At 46.8% G+C, this 17,448-nt stretch overlaps 1 protein-coding gene across 3 annotated transcripts in view; it reads left to right on the top strand.

Moving 5' to 3' along the window:
- TCF20 (transcription factor 20) overlaps positions 1-17,448 on the top strand; it is a 134,358-nt gene that overhangs the window by 5,448 nt on the left and 111,462 nt on the right. For 2 of the 3 annotated variants that reach the window (XM_072867820.1, XM_072867848.1), the window contains exon 2: positions 7,617-7,727. The exons of the other annotated variant lie outside the window; for it this stretch is intronic. The gene's annotated coding sequence lies outside the window, so the exon portion shown is untranslated. The remainder of the gene's footprint in view (positions 1-7,616; positions 7,728-17,448) is intronic. 3 annotated transcript variants of the gene reach the window in all.

The raw sequence follows: 17,448 nt of genomic DNA on the forward strand, positions 1-17,448 counted from the left end.
TGCACTTCCCCCCCCCCCCCCGCCTTTAGCGTTGCTACTCCTGGTGCTTTTTCAAAGTCACCGCTGGCAATTTTAACAACAGACGTAGGTTTTTGCTCCTCCTTGCCAAGCCAAAGCCAGTGAGGCTGTGGCAGAAAACATTGGACTCTCTTCTGGTTTACTTATCTTCATCAATTAAAATTATGTGTAGAGTTTCTAGCTGCAGATTCCTGGTGATCATGCACCAACTGGGAAGACCCAGTCCCCTTTGAGTCTGTGAGGTTAGCAGTTAAGCATGTGTTTACTAGTAAAGCAAGCATGTTTGGTTTATGGGATGCTGAGCAGTAAATCTGAAATCTCATGATGTTGTTCCCAATAAAAATAGAATAAAAACAAGCAAAACCTCAAAGGAAACTTTTGTTTGTTACTGTATTTAAGGAGATACATTCATGGAATTTATATCCAACTGGTAACATCCTTAATTCTTTATTACTGGTTTTACTAGAGTACAGGCATGATCTGTATTCTTTAAGAGTTCATCTGTTCCTCTTGCTTATCCAGCTTTGAAGTAGACCTCGCTGATATTAATTTCTGTATAGCCTGTAACCTCATCTATAAAATGAAGGGAATACTTCATACAGGCAGCTGTGAAGTTACATTTATTGTCTGTAAATTGCTTTTAGTAATTGAGCAGAGGAGGTGGAGAGGAATAAAGACAGTGGAGTAATACGGGCTTGGGTTTGGTTTTTTTTTTTAATCTAAAAGAACTGCATTATTTTTGTTCATCTGATGATGTAGAAGGTGATGGGGAAAGGAAAATGCTTTTATCAAGAGCACCCTGAAACTAACTCTGAAGTTTATAATGAAAAAGACATTTCTGAGCATAGTGATGAAGGCAGCCATCTTGTTTGATAATAACAGAGTCCAATTTAGAAATAGGCACGATTATTACTGGAAATCCTGCAGTATGTCTTATGTTTCTCTCTGGTTTGGGTCTGCTCAGTTTTAGTGTCAGTCTTTACCTACATGGCTGCCTTCATCATCCAGTTCAGAAATGCTATTGATAGGTAGAGCCTAATAATAGGTAAAACTCCCTGTTTTAAGATTATTAACAAACACCTCTGTTGCAGGCTTTTCAGATAGGCCCCTTTTGTGCTGACCGGTATACTTGCTGGGTGAAACCACAGTTTCATGTGGGTAAAGATGGATTTTCTTGCTGTGGCTGAACCAATCTAACCACTTGCTCCTTCTAAGAGGGGTGGTCATGCCTCGCTCGTGGCTCTGTGGCCGTATTCCTTGCCTTGTGCCCACTCTGGTGCTAAACGGATCCAGCTTGTTCAGCTTTCAGAAAACTGACTTGCCCCAAAATATAAGAGAGTGAATAGTTTTCTCCTGGGACAGAGAGCTGAACCTGCTCACCGGGTTCAGGCTAGTATCAGAGCTGCTGTGCAGGAGGGGCAAGATTTGTTTTGCCAGCAGTGAAAGGTAGGGAATGAAAGAAAGGTGGAAGTGGGGCCCCCCTTTTTTGGCAGCAGTGAACTATTAGCCTGGTTCAGCTGTAATGTGAAACCTCACCCTCAGCCTTCATTTTCAGGTCCCTCCCTTCCCCTCCGCTCCTCTCATTCTTTCCCCGGGATATACTTGTGTGTGTCTAGATGCTGACTCCATTCCCAAGCAGTATTTTCAAAAGGGGAAAAAAAGGGAAAACGTTGAGTTTCAGTGCCTCTGCAGTAAGAGACATACTGTAGTTCCTGAGAGCCCATTGCTAACAGCCCATTGCAATAAGCCCAAGAATTATTATTATTAGGCTCATATATTATTATTAAAGGGCTCAAAAAATAGTAGCCATAAACCTCCCCTATGAGAGGGCAAAAGGAGACTCCTTGAGGAGATAGCTGTAGGGTGAGTTTGTGAAAGAGCTTCACCATGGTGGTGGCGGCCGTTTGGACTGAGGCCTCGGAGTTGGTGGGACCAGGTGGTCCCTGAGGCCTGGGATAAATGGCAAGGGCAGGGAAATGTCTGGAGAATTGTCTGCACGCCTGTGGTGAGCCAAGCCTGAAGCTGGGTACCACAGCACCAGGAGGAAGTCTCTCCATCTCTGAACTCTGACTTACAGTTGCCCCAGGTGTTACTGCCTAACTAATTTTCCAGCACCAGCAGAAATTGGGAAGGCCTTGTGCAACCTGCTGTGGTATTGCAGAACGGTGCCGTCTTGCTATGGGGATGCAATGAAGCCAGGGGTGTGCTGAAGCTCAGACTCCGTGGGAGCTGGCCAAGGCGAACTTTGCTTCTGCTGACCAGCGTGAACAGTGTTTCTGCCTCAGCTTTGCTGTTGGTGTATTGGTGTATCTGTATTAGCCCTTGCTGACGGTGGGGAAGGAGGGATGTGTCACCTAAGTAGACGCTGGGGCATGCATCTCGTTAGCAGGGGCACGGTGCAGGTCAGAGTGTGCATTTGGGAGACTAGATGGAGGCGTCTGTTGGCCTACAGTGATTGCTTTATGGCTAAAGGAGCAGATACTGTGTCTGTCTGGTGAATGAGGGTGAAGATGATGTCAGTGAAGAGTAGTGTGCCAGAGGCAGCAGGATGCAGTGAGCCTATGCATGTGTGGACCGACTTGAGCGGCCGTACCTGGCGGGAGGGGCAGGTTGTAATTGGTGTGGTGCACAAATTAGAAATGTTTGTGCAGCTATTTTCAAATAAGGAAAGTAGGGAGGGCTGAGGGAATTTGCTCCAACTTGAGAGTTGTTAGAGATTTGTTTCATGCTGTACTGCAGTTGGTTGGGGGTTTTTTTTAAGCATTTAAGCCTAAATTCTTCTTGTTGGTATGTGAAGACATTATGGCAGGAGAAAGATTATTGTAGGGTTGTGTTGCTTTGCATGGTAAGATTATACACTGGGTGGCTGTTACAGTGGCGTTGTGTTCCAAGGATGGAGTGAATAAAGGAAGGAACCAGTGTATTGATATTAAATAATGGTGCCACTGGATATGCTGAGCACAAAGTGTCTTTGTTTTCAAGGATATATATATATTTTTTTAAATCTGACACACTTAGAAGCCAGCTGCAATATTTTTTTTTAAAAGACACATTTATAAGAGAGGGGGCAATATAGAAAATGCTGTAAGTAATCTCACTTCTGTTTTTCTTCCATCCCCTTGCACATGCGTGCAGCCTCTGGGGAAGATGTTAGTGAAGAAGCTGGATAATCGGGGTCTTCTCCAGAGCTGCCATTGTTCTGATTGATGTAGTGGGTATTAGCTGGGGGATGTGTACAGATGCAGGGGCTGTCTGGGGTTTCATCTCTGCAGTCTCCCTTTTTTTTTCCACTCCTTCTGGATAGAGATATGTATCCTGGCACTTTTGTCTTCCACCTACATCTCTTTCTCATCTCCTGTAAATACTTGCTGATTTTTTTTCTGTTGTTCTTCTGGCAAATCTTCAATTGTGCTTGTAATGGGTGACTCTCCTCCTGCGCTGCTTAACCTGGCTCATGATGATGGGTGTTCCTGTAAGCCAGTCTTTTCCTGGATCTCTTTGCTGAATTTTCATGCAATCTGCCCAGTCTGGGGCCTTCTCTGCCATTGCTTTGGTCGCTCTAGTGAAGATCAAGGTAGCGTAGCTGACTCTAGCAATGCTCCAGCTGCTCTGTGGAGTGCGAAGGAACGCAGTGAAAGCAGCAGCCGTTCCAGGGCCCTGTTTGTCCTCAGACTGTAAATGCTGAGGGCACGTTAGAGTTCCCGGGTAGCACTGCAATAATTAAATAGTGCTGGGGGAGAGGGGGGAGGAGAGCATGTGATGGTCACTTCAGATATATTAACAAAGAGGGGCTATTACGGTGCCAGCAGAAGACATCCTTCTGTGGAAGTTCCTATCCAGGAAATATTTTAAAAAGCTGTCCCAGAGAGTGAGAGGAAAGCCTGATAGGTCTGTGCTATAATTAATTGCCCAGATACCACTGGAGGAGCAGTTTGGAGAAGGGAACTCATACGTGAGCCGGGTGTGGTGTAGAGAGGGAAACGGGAATTTCCTGACTTTTGTTTGCAAAGCTCAAGCATACAAGGAATTTTAGACATAATAGGTGGAAAGAAGGACTAAAATTAATAGGTAGTTCCTTTTTTTTTTTTTTTGCAGTGCGTGCTCCTGGCTAGTGTTAGTTGAACATCAATTGAAGCAGTACAGAGCATGCTTGGGAACTGGAAACATGAAGCAGAAAGAGAGAGTGAATCTGATTAGCTCTGCTTTTCGTGCATTAAGCAGAAAGACGGGCTGAAATGTGATTGCAAACAGATAATAGCAGCAGGCTCCTGAGGCACCACCACGACCCAGCATATGGGGTGATGGATCTAACCATGCCATAGAGCCGTTTCTTGTAATAGAAGCCGCTTGTTTTTATGTTGCGGTTTCTGTTGTACTTTCTAATTATCCTATTCATCGCTGTCTGCCATTTTGAGCCTGGCCACACGGGATGGCTCAGCCCCCTGGAATGTGTGCCCTGCTGAGCACTTCTGCCCTGAATAGTAACCGTAGCTCTGGTAGCCAAACGGTGGGAGGGAAGAGGTGCCAAGGCTCAAGAGTCCTAGCTATTTCCCTCCTTATTTCCAAGAATAATGGAAGTAACAGCTGCTGCTTTTGCCATGCTGTGAAAGATGAGTGCTGGTGTTGCGTGTAAAGCTCTTAACTTCCCTCTGAAAGTATTGGAGTTTGCTGGGAGAAGGTTCCTAGTGACTTGAAAAAAAGGTGCATCTATCAGGACTACTTATAAATAATAAATAAAAGCTGGCTTTGCTACACCAGCCACTTTCTCAGCAAAGTAGTAGAGATCCCAGAGCCACTTCCAGTCCGTGGCCTCTCCTCCACACGGAGCAAAGGCAGCAGAGAAAACAGGCTGGCAGAGGCTTGGCCAGTGCAGGCTGGAATTGGCACTGCTGATAGAGCATCCAGCGTCCCTGCATGCTGCTAGGGGAGTTTTCTGTGTCAATGTGGTGACTCCTTCCCTGAAACAAGCTGCTCTCCTTTCTCTCCACCCGAGGTTTTCATTGATGGAAAGCCTAAATAACCATTTCCAGAACTGGTGTGGATTGGAGGAATGCCAAGGGAGTGGGAAGAGCAGAGCTCTCCTTAAAATGTCTGAACAAAGCAGAGTAGTAAGAAGCTCACACATGTGTGTGTATATATGTATTTTAAGGCCAGAAGGGGCGGGTCAGACTAGTGTTTCTGTGACCTTTTCTCAGCTGTGTCTTGCCTTTCCTGCCTGCTGCCTCTCCTTGCCTGTCAGGGGACTTCCACTTCCTTCCCGCTGACCTGCAGGGCTGCAGGCAGCCTCCCTGCCCTTGTGGCAGCTCCCAGCTCTGGCTCTGAGCCCAAGCTAATAATCCCGACAGATTTTACTGGCTTGTGCTCTGCTCCATGCCTTGCTGTAGGGGAGATGATGTGCGAGGTTGTGGTTTGCATGACTTTCGGCATCACGCTGGCCCTGGGATTCCATCCGGCAGCATCCGTGTGAAACCCAAACCTTGTAATAAGCACCGGCTGAGCCTCTGGTAGAACCTGGCTTTGCTCAGCAAGGCCTCTTGCTTCCCCTACCTGCAGATGACTGGCTAGCATAGATGTCATCCAAACACACCTCCTAATTGTCTCTGGCTGTCCAGATGATTGCCAGCAGTATGGGGTTCGGGTGGAAGTAGGAGGTGTTGATAGCCAGGAAAGGAAAAATTCATCAGGTATCAGAGAGGGTAATGAAGATCTCCTCTCACCACTCTCCCCATGCATCAAAGCACACTTTAAAAAAATAGAGCGTTCATCTTTGACCCCCATTAATGGCTGGCTTGGTCTGTGTAAGAGTTTTATGAGTCTGCTGCTGCTCCCACAGAGTTTAATTATTTAGAGCATGAGGTGGAGGTTTGTGCTTTCACTGCTGATGGTCCAGGGTTCAGGCCCTCCTGACGGGCCGGGGGGGTTGGTTACAAAGGCAGTCTGGCTGGGTATGCAACCGCGTGCTCTGAGGAGCCTAAAGGAAGCGCAAGCTGCAGCTGTGCAGTCTTTGGCAGGGCTGGGAGCGTATCCTTCTCTCATTGTGCGAACTCCAAGTGACCGCGTCGAACTCAAGGTCTGTGTCCTTATCTTCAGGGTACTTAATGGTCTGGACCTGAGATCTCTTGAATGACTACCTGAAGCGGCTGGGTGGGCACGCTTGTGGCAGATCCTGCTTGTTGCTGAGCCTGGAGCCCCCTGGTCAGCAGTAGAGGCTTTAAGGGCTGGTGTAAGACTTTGGCAGTGATACCTGATTTATCAGACCTGGGCTACATGCCCTTCCTGCTCCCTGTGGTGGCGTGCCTTCGCCTGCCTTCTTTCTGCTAACAGCCCCCTCCTGTTTCCCCCAGCTCCTGCTCCGCACTGTAGCAACCACTTTTCCTACTGCAAGATCCCATCTTCAGCCTGCTGCTCCCTTCCCTTTGCAGTACATCAGCTTGTTCTTGCCTTCCCTACTTTTCCCCATCCAGCTCTTCTCTGCTGCTAATCCTCCCAAGACTTGGGAACACAGAACAGATGTAAGGAACAACTGGGCGACTGACTGATGTGCCCGGAGACCTTTGTGCAGCTCGTATTCCCAAACAGGCGGCTGGCCAGCTAGACCAGGGGTATTTCCCAGCTGTCCTGCTGACTATTCAGCCATGTTTCCACTTCTAGTGGGAAGGTGCCTGGCTCCAGGTCAGTTGACTGGGACATGGGCTGGTCTGACGCATCAGCTGGCCTGCTGGAAGGGTCACACTGACGATGCTGGCTTTCTGGCCATGGCTGGAATGTGTCAATTCTTCTTGGGGTTGTGCTGCTTCTTACATTGGCGGGTCCTGAGGGCTTGCAGTGCTCATCAGTGCTGAAATGAAACAGCGGCAACTGTTCAGTGCAAGACTGTAAGTGGAGGCTTGTTTCAGAGCAAAAGTGGTTGATATTGGTGGATCTGGATTTGGCTGATAGCAAAATGAATTTATGGGCAGACTGGGAACCCTTGTTTAACGTGGAAGGTTCACGCTATATTTCTCGTACCATGCCTGTCGATAATGAAAATGCCTATCACAGCAGACACCAAGCTAGTGGGTCACCTGGTGTGTTGCTGCTTCTGAAGGCTGAGCTCGTTGTGCATGCTGGGTCTCACTTCTGTACTCTGCCTGCTGCCATTTCTTACCCCCTGAGCTCAGGGACCACTTGAACCTTCACCTTCTCACATCTGCTCTCCTGCCATCTCCTCATATGTGCCTGATCTCCTGTTTTCTGCCGTAGCAAGAGCCTGTGCAGGCTCTTGGTTGCATGCCAATGGGCTCTTTATGCTGCCCCTATTTACCCTGGTTTATCTCTTCCCACTCCTTTCCCTATTCCTGTTTAATTTCCTCTGGTATGGGACTAATGTTCCAGGTTGTGCTGGGAGACTGCGTTGAGCTGAGATGGCAGAAAGAGGGTGGAGGGGAGGAAGGGACTTATACTGGTAGATGTGAGTTTCTGCCATCAGTCTTTAATCTGTTGATTATTATGAACCTAGCTAAATCAGCTGGATCTGCTAGACAAACATCAGGTGCTCTGTGTCCTGCCTCCATATTCTACTCTGTTTTTCTATTTTTTTTTTTTCTGAAAATTAATAGGATTCTGCCCATTGATGATTAAAACATCGCCTGGAGTTTTGGAATGGATCAGATGCGTCAATCAAATGTTACCACATTGCATCCAAAGAGAGGAATGCCATCCAGCTGGGGGTAGGGTCTGTTTTTTCTTTGCCCCCATCAGTGTCTAGAGTTATTGGAAACCTTTTTGTTTTTTTTAAATGCAAGAATTTTTAATAGAAAGTACTAGTTTTCAAAATTAATTGCTTTATTGTGTGAAAATTTGACTGCTTTCTTTTTTTTTTATTGGTATAGAGCAATATTGTACCTCTTTATATTCAGAATGTTATTAATAATCTTGAGACTTTGCAGGGCTTTGGTAAAGAAAACATTTCAGTAACTACTTCAAATATTTTGGGAGGGAAATTTGGTGTTTTAAATGAAAAGTAAATCTATTCTGATTACTAAGAAAGATTAAAATAATTTAACTTTTTTCAGAAATGTCAAAGTTCAGGTCATTTGTCCCAGTTCTAGAAATTAATGTAAAGCAGATTAATACCCCTGCATAAACTGTTCCTTTTGCAACAGGAGAAAGAAAGCAAATAGATCAGTAGAAAGCCACATCTCTTTGTGTGCTGCTTACGGGTACTTGGCTACTGTGGCAGCAGGTATAGCATGAGACCTGGAATTAAATAAAAGGTTGGAGGGAATGTGAATCCAGAGCCTCTCACGGGCTTAAAGCACAGGTTGCAGCCCAACCGTCAAACTGAAGTGGCTTTTTGGCTCCCTTCCACTTGCTAGTGCACGGCTACCCATTATTCTCTCACTGGTATGCCACCCGGCTGTTTCAGCAGAGAGGCTGCAGAGACAAAACACTTATCTGGCTCTCAGAAGTGGGATGGACTTTCCAGGTGTTGTGATTTAACCCCAGCTGGCAACTAAGCCCCACACAGCCGCTTGCTCACTCCCCCCAGCTGGGATGGGGGAGAGAATCAGAAGAGTAAAAGTGAGAAAACTTGTGGGTTGAGATAAAGACAGTTTAATAGGTAAAGCAAAAACTGTGTGCACAAGCAAAGCAAACGGAGGAGTTCATTCACTACTTCCCATTGGCAGGCAGGTGTTCAGCCATCTCCAGGAAAGCAGGGCTCCATCACGAGTAATGGTTACTTGGGAAGACAAAACACCATAACTCTGAATGTCCCCCCCTTCCTCCTTCTTCCCCCAGCTTTATATGCTGAGCATGATGTCATATGGTATGGAATATTCCTTCAGCTGTGTCTCCTCCCAACTTCTTGTGCACCCCCAGCCTCCTTGCTGGTGGGATGGTGTGAGAAGCAGAAAAGGCCTTGACTCTGTGTAAGCACTACTCAGCAGTAATGAAAACATCCTTGAATTATCAGCACAGCACAAATCGAAAACATAGCCCCATACTAGCTACTATGAAGAAAATTAACTCTATCCCAGCCAAAACCAGCACACCAGATCAGGCATGAGAAGAGGTGTGTTAGGGTTTGTGTCCGGAAGTAATGCTGTTCCAGTGTTGCTCACTTGAAATCCGAAGTGCCTTATGCTTCATGTCGATTTCCTGTTCTTGTTAAAATTGCTTTTGCTTTAGAAATGAAGGGTCTTAACGCTGAGGGGTTTGACAGAGCATGCTGCAGAATGATTCTTTTCTCCTCAGTGTGTAAGTTTCCTGAATGAATGATTTTGAAGTAAAGTAATATTTCCCTGCAGAGCCTGCCTCTGTTAAGTTTTCAGACTGTCACAGCAACAGCGAGACTACTAGTGCAATATTAATAATTTATGTGTGTCCCTCATTTTGGACCTTTGTCAGTCATTTCAGCCGCGGCAGGCTGGGAGAGATGAGAAAAGCACGTATGTGTTTTGCTGCTGTTCTCTCTGCATATCTTCTCAGGGTAGGCAAAGGATTTTGGTCTCCAGAGAATGTCTATCTGGAACCTTTTAGCAGTGCTAAATTTACAGAAATAATACCAGAAAATAGCGTAACGGTGTCACATTTCAGTCAGCTCTGCATAGGGTTGTACTGCTTTCATTGGACGTCTGCAACAAGTGTGGTTCAGATGTTTGTGAGCTTTGCCTGGCTGCAGTAGGTGAGGGAGAGGTGAACCTTTTATGGGTCCCTTCTGTGGGATGAGTCCAGCCAGGGTGTTGCTGTGTGTGTATAATCAGCCCCAAATGTTTCTGTGCTGCTGCAGCTGCACATAGCTTTCTTCAAAACTGGGCTTCATGTCCTCGATTCTCTCCCTCACCCTCTTCTAAAGGGAGAGAGATGGTCAGGTAATTTGTGTGTTTCCTGAGTGGGTCTTGCTTGAGATGAGGAGCAGAAGACTCTAAGCCAAATGAAAATGGGTCTTCAGAAGTGAGGCTGATGAGAGGATGTCACCAGAGAATTCAGCTGGTTTAAATACAAAGTGTTAGTGAATTCTGGAGTTAACTGTTGCAGGCTTGCACTTGGTGTTAGCAATCATCTGAACACCTTCCAGCTTGGCTGTCTACTAGATACTTCTCCTTCAAATCCTGTTGGAAGCACGGCACTGCATTTCGGGAAGTTTTGAAGAGCCACTAGGGTAGCATGCATGAACTAGTTGACGTGTTTCAGCGAGTCTGTGTTCTTGCAGGCAGGTACTGAACAGTTTGAGTCAGATTGGTCTACTTCAAGTGGTATTTAGCAAGTGGGTGAGTAGTTTGCAGGAAGTTGGAGAGTTAGCTCCCATATGTTGCTCATGGTCCAAAGTGGTTGATTCACCCCAGGCAATGGGGAACCTACAGGTTCTGTGCTGCTGGGTCACGGATGGATGGATGGGACCGTCTAGGAGAGGAGAATGTTCTGCAAATAATTTAATCTGTATATTAAACCTGAAATAGCTTTACTGAGGAAAGACAGATTTCTAGAATCATTGTTGGGGGAAACTAATGTTTTTTTAAAACTGGATTACATTGTTTCAAATTCCATTTTTGAACATCTTGGCTTGGAAAAAAGTTTGGCTCAAAAATTGCTGTGTGTGTGCAGAAGGATCTGAAGAAAGATTAACGGATAAGATGAAACTTGGTCTAATTGTTTTGTGTTGCACTCATTAAAAGATCTTTTCATTTGAGACTGAATTTTTTGCCATGGTTTGTACCTTTGTAGTTCAAACATATTCTCCTCCCGGATTCTCTGTTTTGTTAAGTCTCCCTGAAAGCTTGTATGTACAGTTTGAAGAAAACAAGATGTAACAGAGTTAAGATTTCTTGAACTTAATACTTAAATTGCATAGCCAAATGGCTTGGCTGCTGGTGAATGGTTATAGTTCAGAAAGAAACTAAGATGCCTTGTTGGACTTCAGATGTCTTGGTTGCAGCAATGAGATTTTTTTTTCTTTTTCTTTTTTTTGGACTGAGAAGGGGCTAGAGTCTTACTCCTGGCTCTGCACTTGCGTGCTTCGTCTAATATACATATACATTTCTAACAAAACGCTTCTTGCAAAGCAGCACTGATTTCGTCTGCGAAACAGAATTGGGAAGCTCAGTTGGAAGACTCTCCTTTTTTTTTTTTTTCTTCTTCACCCCCTCCCCCCCTCTTTACAAGAAGTTACTTTAAATAGGGAGCTGTTCAGCAGGTTGCAACCAGAATTCTATAATAAGATCTCTGTTCGCTCTCCCTACTTTTTCACATGCAAAGTTGTGGCTGTAATTATATGACAGCTGCCCTCTTGGCTGACATGCAGCAGATTGAACTGGGGATCTCCAGAGCTAAAAGTGTGAGCTGCTACTCTGTGAGCTAAAGCTCTATAGCTGGAGGCTGTAATGATCTATATCCTTCATGACTGAGTGTAGAAGGGAGCTGCAAAAAGCACTTGCTGAGTTATGGTGTGTACAGGGTACTACTCGCTGTGTACATGGTTACTTCCCGGGTGTACTGGAAGCTTTCTTTTGGTGGTTTGTGATAATTGTACAAACTGTTGTCAACTCACAGGTGCTTTAAAATGACACTCCATTTTGAAGCCTTTCTACCTTAAATAAAATAACTTTACTAGCCTGTTAGTCAGGCACAGATGTTTGTTGCTGTATGTGTACGTTGTGCTGAGCATGAGGGACCCTGATGTTACTGAAGTCCTCCAACTCTAATGCAATGTAAGGAATTGTTACCACTACTAAGCGCAATATGAAAAATTCTACAGCACCAGTGATGTTCAGACAAATTTGTCTTTATGCTTTGCCATTACAATAGTTTTTTTAGAAATGGCACCATGGGAGCTTTGTAAAAGCAAAGGAAGGAGAAGCTGGAATTGTTGGAATCTCTCCTGTTTCTTAAGGACCAGGAAAACCTGAGCAGTGCCAAAGTTTGTCAGGCTGAAGAAAAATGAAGGGAAGCAGAACCATATGGAGCTTCATGAGTAGTGTCAGCCGTGGGTAGCTTCTGCAACCAGTGTTGCGGGAGAGGGGGAAGTGTGTTACAAGTTGAGACACTAAGTTTGAACTTTGTGATGTTCTTAACACCTCCTTTCTTCCCATCCCCAAACCAAAAAAATAACAAACCCAAAAAGGGAGGTAGGTGTCTGCTAGCTTTAAATGGGGCAAAGTATGCGTTCCTGTCGATCTGCACACTTCAAAACCAAGCTGATCTTTCCCCCATTCAAAAAATATAAAAAGGAAACGTTTAAGGGAGGCAATTAAACATTAAATAAAGTCAAAACTGAGACAGTCTTTCAGACCTGAAACACTAAGTTAGTGCCAGCTCAGTGTGTCAGAAACTTACTTGATACCGTATATATTATTAACAGGGACATTCTCTGCTGTAAATGAAGATATTTTCCATGTATGTTAGGTCATGTCCAATTACACAAGTCTGACCGTACTAAATCATGGTTTAGTTAACGCCCTCCACCCTAGTTGCATTCTCCACTGCCTTTCCTTGCATGAATTCATGCACACAGGGTTAGTATAAAAATACCTGTAGCACGGCCTAAGAAATTCCTATTTCCTCACCTACCACCTCACGTTCCTGTCCTGTACCACCACTGTCATCCCATTGGTTGTGTGGATGCAACCATTGGTAAGACCATGGTGTAAAATGCATCAGTGACCTGCTGTGGGTCAAAAGCCCCCTCCCTCCAAATAACGTGAAATGACCCAGGCTACAGTCATCTAGTCCATGGTGCTGCCTTGCAAGCAGCAGTGTTGGCAGAACTGGGGAGGACATGTTGCAGGAGGGGCAGAGGGAATTTCTTAAGTTGGTCTTACTCCTGAAAGGGGCGTCTTGTGGGACTGGCCCCATCAGGCCGTGTCACCAGTCCTGGGGCTCGATTCTCTACTGCCTGCCCCATCGCTCTGTACAGAGACAGTGGGATGAGGCTTCCCCCGCTTCCTGTGGGAGCCTGTTCCACAGCCTAATAGACTTCACAGTCAGGAAACATTTCTTGATTATGCTTTAATCATGGGTGTCAAACTCCTGGTCCCTGGGATGACCTTAGCCTGCATCAATACAAGTGCCTTCCTTGCACGTGCTGCCTAAAGCCTGCCCCCCCTTCTCTTCTGGCATTTATTGCAGGCCTGTTTCAGCTGCAGGCAGCTGTACCTTGGCTCAAACTCTGCTGTCCTTAGCACTGCTGTTGGAGGCCATTGGAGAAGTACAGATCTGGTAGCCCACATCAAGGGCGTGAGTTGCGATCTGAGATGGGCTAGTCACTTGGAGCAGGTTTTCAAGAATCCAGGCTGCTGGCAAGTGAGCAGATACAAGCTGAAGCAGCATTTGTGTGCATGTCTACCTTGGATAGAGCCAAGTCTGAGGAATCCGTTAACAGCACAGCTATCCCCTGACCTAATTACATTGCTGTCAAACTTGGGAGTGCAGGTAAGGCTCCAGTATATTCCTGCAATCGGTTTAAAGCAGGTCTCAGTTTCTTTTACATGACAGAGTTTGGGCCATCTGTGTTGAAGTGGGTAGGGAGAGCAACCCAGCCAAGCCGTTTGTCTGTGAGCCTGTGGAAATACCAACCATGAGGCTCCTCAGTGAAGACTCTGCGTGCAGTGTATCCAGTTTGGCAGGTGTGGGGAAAGAGTCTGCCTTGCTATCTGTTCAAGGGATGGCTCTCTCCCATGCCTGATGGCAATTACTGCCAGGTTGCGGTGGCTGGCGGTGAGAGGATGGATGGGTTTCCTGGGGAGAGCAGCGTGCACCCACTGTGTCGCAGCCCTGGTACACAGTAATAGTCTGGTTGCACTAGAAGACTTTTTCCCCCCCCTAGGACATAGCTGTTGTTCTGCACGTGTGTACTTCACGTAAGCATTTGCTGTCTTCCAAGTCTTTTCTCTTTGTTGCCACTTGCTGAACCCCCTCAGTTCCTTCTATTCCCTTTCCAAGGTGAGTTGAGCAGGTTTCAGTGCTGCAGAGATGAATATATCTTTTGACTTGTATCATATCATTATGAAATCAGCACTATTTTTCTGGTCTGTTCCTAGTATGGTCAGACATTTTGCTTACTCTCCCATCCGCTTCTGTGATATTGGTAGACCTCATTATGTGATGTCTTTTTACAGAATGGATGTAATTACTCCAGAACCAGGGGGTGTATGAACTGTTCAGATAATGACCTGTTAAACTCTTCACAACGGGAATGGTTGTGACACCGGAGATCTGAAGTAGCTTCCTTAGTGTTTCTCCTGATCCCCTCCTCTGTGCCCAGGGTGGACCCCTCAACATCCGCATCCTGCCTCTGTGTAATGCAGTTCATGTCCTGGCTTCCTTCTGCTCCTCACTGCTCTGCCAGGGAGCTATTTCTGTGGTGTCCTCACACAGTTTCCACTCCTCACCGGCCATGGGTTCTCATCCTCCTCCTTGCTCCTCAGAGGTCCTTGTCCACCTTTCATTGGTGCTTTGCCATGGTCAGCTCTTCTGCAGAGCTCTGCCTTTCCTGACTGTACTGCCTGCTTCACAAGGGCGAGCTTTTTGCTTTCCCCCATTTCCATGGGAGAAATAAAACTTATGTCTCATCTAGAGGTGCATAAAACATGGCCACACTGTCACCAGATTTTTCTTTTTCTACGTCCTATTTGGCTCAGGTCATCTCTTTCCAGTTAGCTGTGCATGAAGTATCCCTCTTCCCTTGTCTTTGTTTTCATGGGGTTTGCATGCAGCATCTTGCTCTCCTGGGGCTAAGTGCCATGCCTCTTGAATCCGAGGGTGTAGTTTTACGAGCGTTGTTTTCTGCAGCCGCTGCTGCTGCTGCTCCTGAGCTGCTTGTTCAGCTGTGCCAGTGCAGCTGAACGTGCTGCTGCACACTGAACTGGATCAGGGAATTGATCTGGATTAAAGTAGCCAGGGTGGAGAGGAAAGCTGCTTGACCCAGCGATTTGCCCAAAGAAATACTTGAGAAACTACAGTTTAAGGGCACTTTGACTTGATAGCCCTTTGACTAACACTCCCCTGGTATAGAAATCCCTTGTTTAAATGTAGAGTTGCTGCCTCCTGCCTTTCAAACCCTCCTCCCAAACTAGTAACACCAGCAGCCACCTGCTTCAGGCATAGAGCAGCTGCTGCAGGTTAAGAAGTGCTGTGCAGCTGCTCTGGGAAGCGTGGGCCATGATGCTGTTCAGAAGGGTCGAGGACCCCCTGGAGTAAAAACGGATGTGTGTCAAAACCATCCTTGTTGTGCAACATCTTAGAAAAAGCCTCTTGCTTATCGTAGTTGCTGGTCTAGTTTTACCCTAAGCCTTATTAATGTTCCAGGATGTTGCTGTGTCACTAAGTTTCTGGGAAATACAGCATACCTCTGGATGCTGGCTTGAAACTTTGAAAATACTTGCCCCTGCCCCGCTCTGCATGACATGTTTAACCTGCCCCATCCCTCCCGAGCTGCTTGAGTGGAGCCCTGTCTGGTGGCTCTGCTCCTGCTCTTCCACTCAGCTTTCACGCACCCTTCCCTGCCTTATCTGTTTGTGTGCTCCCAACTTCATGCTGTCCTGGGTTTAATTTTTGTTTAAGATCTTCGTTCCTTTAATGACAGCAGGAACCGAAGGCTGTTCTCTGTGGGGGCTGTGGTGCGCGGCTGTGCTTGAGGTAATGAGACTTGATGAAAACCTCTTGTTACTGTGGCAAGATTTCTTCCCTCTCTGTGTTGGGGGGGGGGAGGGAGGAAGAGAAAAAGTGACAGACCCTGCTGGGTATGTTAATATATTTTTAATGGCTTGCATGTGGCTAGCTGAAGACTTACTTGTCCAGCCCCTGAGAAAAGTGGAGCAGCGTGTTATTCTTGTACACCTTTGACTGAGCTTAGCCAGGAGTTGAAATGGGAGAGAGGGAGAGTTGGGTGAAAATTTCACAGAAATCCTGATGATACAAATGAAATCTGCTGGAGATGGAGGGGGGTTGGCAGGGAAAGGAAGAAGATTGGATCCCAGATACCTCCTCCCCTCCCCCTCCCCAAATCTTCCTCTTTTTCTGGAATATTCTACCGTCTGCGATCATCAAGAGAGCTTCTGTCTCAGACTGTGGTATTTCTACCAGTGGTGAGGGGAGAGATTTTTCTGAAATAATTGCCATATTTCTCACGAGAAACAAAAGGGTTTATGCTACGGTGGCGAGCTGGGGAGGGGAGGGAGCTGGCGGGGTTGCAGAGGGAGGTGTGGGTGGTGGGGTGCTGGGTATTTTCCCCATCCAGCCTTAACGTGCTAGTTAAGCTGCAGGCAGGATGAGGCTGGCGGTCTGAGCTGGCTCCCCAGGGCGATGGGGGGGTTTGCTGCTTTCTTGTTCCAAACGCACACAGAGTGCCACCGGGGCTGGGGGGCAGCTGGGCTGGGGCAGCTGTGGGTCCTGGGGGTCAGGAGCCCGGTGGCCGGGGCTGCGGGTCAGAGCAGAGGTGTGCTTGATGGAGCCGTGAGGAGAAACATGCACGAGGAGAGCGAGAAAATTAATGCTGCATAGCCCTGGTGAGAGGGGGAGAGAGCAAGCAGCGAGGAGCCCTGGCACTGGTGCATGCCAATTAGATAGAACAGCCGGGAGAGGATGGCCCTAACATCTTTGACAGGTTGGCTGGAAGGGGTTGTGGTATGGACCGGTACGATGGACTGAGGACACCCCCAGCTGCCTCCCAATGCAAGAGGGTTGGGGGAGCAGTGGCATCTCTCTTCCATCCTTGCACTTTCATTCTTATAAAATCCCAATCAAGGGTGATGTAACCCTGGGGCAGGAAGGACAGAAAATCTGGTAAACTATAAAACAGCATTTTTCTTGGTGCCAGCAACTTGTTGTTCCTCAGGAAACAGCTACTGTGCCAGCTCTGTATTTCCCCTGTATTCAGCGATGAGCTCTGACCCCTGTGTCTACTCACAGGAGGTCTGTCCACCCAGTGTTGAGCCTGCGTGGTTTGGGGGGCCTCCTCCAAGTGAGGAAGCCAACACGAGAGGCATCTTCTCGTCAAGGCAATAAAGGCATGCTAGCATCTCTTGAGGCAGGGGCACAGCTGGGGTCACTGTTGGGAGGAGGTTGGGAAATCATTCTCTTGAGTCCCTGCCCAGTCCTGGAGTAACGTGCGTGAGAGTTGCCAACAGCCCTCGCCTGGCTTCTTGTTTCTGTCAAGTGACTGTGGTGCTGGAAAATGTCCTGCTGCAGATGAATACCCCTTCTTGGTGGCAACATCTCTGGGTGTTCCTGAGGCAGCATCCCAGCAGGGTCAAAGCTTTCTGTCTTTTTTTAGGAAAATTAAAAGTTTGACTGTCTATTTAATTTTGGAGCTGAGGAACAGTGCTAGACTGGCAACTCTAGGGACATCCTTTGTAGCATGCCCCTGCCAACGTACCAGATTGCTGACTCCCAGCCAAACTGTCCCCTCTGATTTTTAAGTAGCACAAAAACAGTTTGTGGGAGATTTCTTTG

The sequence above is a fragment of the Ciconia boyciana genome, chromosome 1 (genome assembly GCF_034638445.1).
Source record: "Ciconia boyciana chromosome 1, ASM3463844v1, whole genome shotgun sequence".
NCBI classification, from domain to species: Eukaryota; Metazoa; Chordata; class Aves; order Ciconiiformes; family Ciconiidae; genus Ciconia; species Ciconia boyciana.